Raw genomic sequence first — 2,178 nt, forward strand, 5'->3', positions numbered from 1 at the left:
GTTTTTGATCTGTGCTGCCGAGTTAAAAAAAAGTGTGAAAATGGAGAGTGCAAATCCTTAGTGCCCCCTGGTGGTAACAAAAGCTTACAGCACCTTTCTTGTTTGTTTTTTTCACATTGATTTAGGTGTGAACTGTTTTGATATTTTTTCCCTTTTCTTTGACATGTCAATTTTATTATTTATTTCTCAGTTCCTGGTGACTCAGAGCCATCTGTACCTTCCCAGCCTGCATTGAGTAGAAGACTTGGCCTCGCTTCTGCTGCAACTGAAAGTCAACACTGACCCTCACCTGGGGCCAGCCGACTATAGTTTTGCTGTAAACAACCTTCTTCATCTGTGAAGAGAAAAGTCCTGAGTCAAATGAGGCGGCTGTTAATGTCAATTAAACATTTGGAAGTGAGGCCAACACAGACTGCACGGTTTCGTTCACTTCCACTGCTGCAGCAGCTAAAACCACAGACAAGTCATAGTTAAATAACAATGCACAAAATCGATGTTATTTTTACTGGTATCAGTGTTACAGATGCTGATTTTTCTGTAAACAGGATAGAACAAGTAGGAGTGATGAGGCAGAACCAAATMTGTGCTTCACAAATCCTCCTGGAATCTCTTCTGATTTATTAAACATTTCCACCATATCTGATCTTTCTTTGAAATAWTCATTGTGTACATGTTATTGTCCTTGCCATTCTAGACAATATACTTATGTCACACACTTAAGTCTCAGAATAACCCTCATTTGTTACCCCATATGCTACTGCATAAACAATATACAATGTGTTTGTATTTGTTTTCTGTACACCAACATGCTCACAGAAAGACAGAAAATCGCTGTTCCTCTGGCGCCTGTTAGTTCAGTTGCTATGCAAGTAAGTAAAACACAAGTAAAAACGTCATACCTCATACTAACCTGTAAACATGATGGAACAAGTCGAAACTAATGTGAGCTTCACAAATCCTCCTGGAATCTGTTCTGAAGCCAGTTGTCAGTTATGCAGACTGGAGAGACTATAAGCTCACACTGCCTCCTACTGGCAGCTTTCTGCTACTGCAATAACATTAGTAGCAATAGACGCCAACTTTCGATATTTAAAATATACATAAAAACATATTAATTAATTCAATAGAAAATAGATAAAATACTATTACTACTACTACTACTACTAATAATAATAATCACATAACACAAACAAATGATAATATTTATGTCACATTATCATTTACAACTATACTTCTATCCACTGATTGGCCCCTATTCAAGTGAATGGATTGCTATCTATTCACTTGGATAGACTTCTTATGATATCCAAGTGAATAGCATAAGAAGACAATAGTAAGGCTTCTAAAATGTAAGTGATATAATCATGTTGTATAAATTAATGATTTCAAGCGATCACGATGAGGTTAGATGGCAGCTTGCTTGAAGCTCAGCCTAGGAGCAGGAGCAGACAGGTAGCCGGACCTTATGAAGAGAGGAGATGAGAAGAAGACCGGCATAGATGAGAAGGAGGCKCATGATGAGGTGATGGACTGAGCAGGTGAAAAGAAGAGCATCTTCCAGTTTACACCAAGGTTCATTACAGTGCATTTTATGCTTTATGTTTTAATGTTAATGACTGGTGATTACAGCTCACAGATTTTAAAATGAACATAATTCATTCTTGGTGCTTTAATCTTATAGAAGAATGCTGCAGTTAGATTGTAAAACAGACATGTGAGCCATGTGCCATTTCAAGACATCCTGGTAGTCAGGAGGATTTGTGAGCTTTAAGCACARATACTCTGTGTTTGATCTGTAAAACAACAAAAAGATTTGAATTTACAGGAAAAACAGATTTAGTTTTGACTATTTATTAGCACAGTTTCRTGATTGYATCTTGCCGTGTTGTCTAGTTGTTTATCTTWGCAGATCTAGTAGTTTGAACCTTGAATAATTCRAATGCTATAGAACCAGCAAGTTATTCATAAAAATWTTATTTCATGTTGAACAACATGAATATCTTGTTTTGTTTAACAATAGATCMAAGAGAAAATTACACATTTCCACCTAAACTCCTTCACAAATCAAATAAATGTTTTGCATCATCTCCTCTGATTCTGTGTATCAGTGTAACATTGTATCCTGGCTGCTTCGCCTCAGCAAAGTTTATTAAAATTGTAACTTCCTTGCCTACAACA

The 2,178-nt window shown here is 36.6% G+C and overlaps 1 long non-coding RNA gene across 1 annotated transcript in view; it reads left to right on the plus strand.

The window, feature by feature from the left end:
• The window catches only part of LOC103462800 (uncharacterized), a 1,335-nt gene extending 697 nt beyond the window's left edge, over positions 1-638 (plus strand). The window contains exon 2 of the long non-coding RNA XR_533401.1: positions 191-638. This is a non-coding gene — a long non-coding RNA (uncharacterized LOC103462800). The remainder of the gene's footprint in view (positions 1-190) is intronic.
• The last annotated feature ends 1,540 nt before the right edge of the window (positions 639-2,178 follow it).

Source organism: Poecilia reticulata, linkage group LG3 (genome assembly GCF_000633615.1).
Source record: "Poecilia reticulata strain Guanapo linkage group LG3, Guppy_female_1.0+MT, whole genome shotgun sequence".
In the NCBI taxonomy this organism is placed as follows: domain Eukaryota; kingdom Metazoa; phylum Chordata; class Actinopteri; order Cyprinodontiformes; family Poeciliidae; genus Poecilia; species Poecilia reticulata.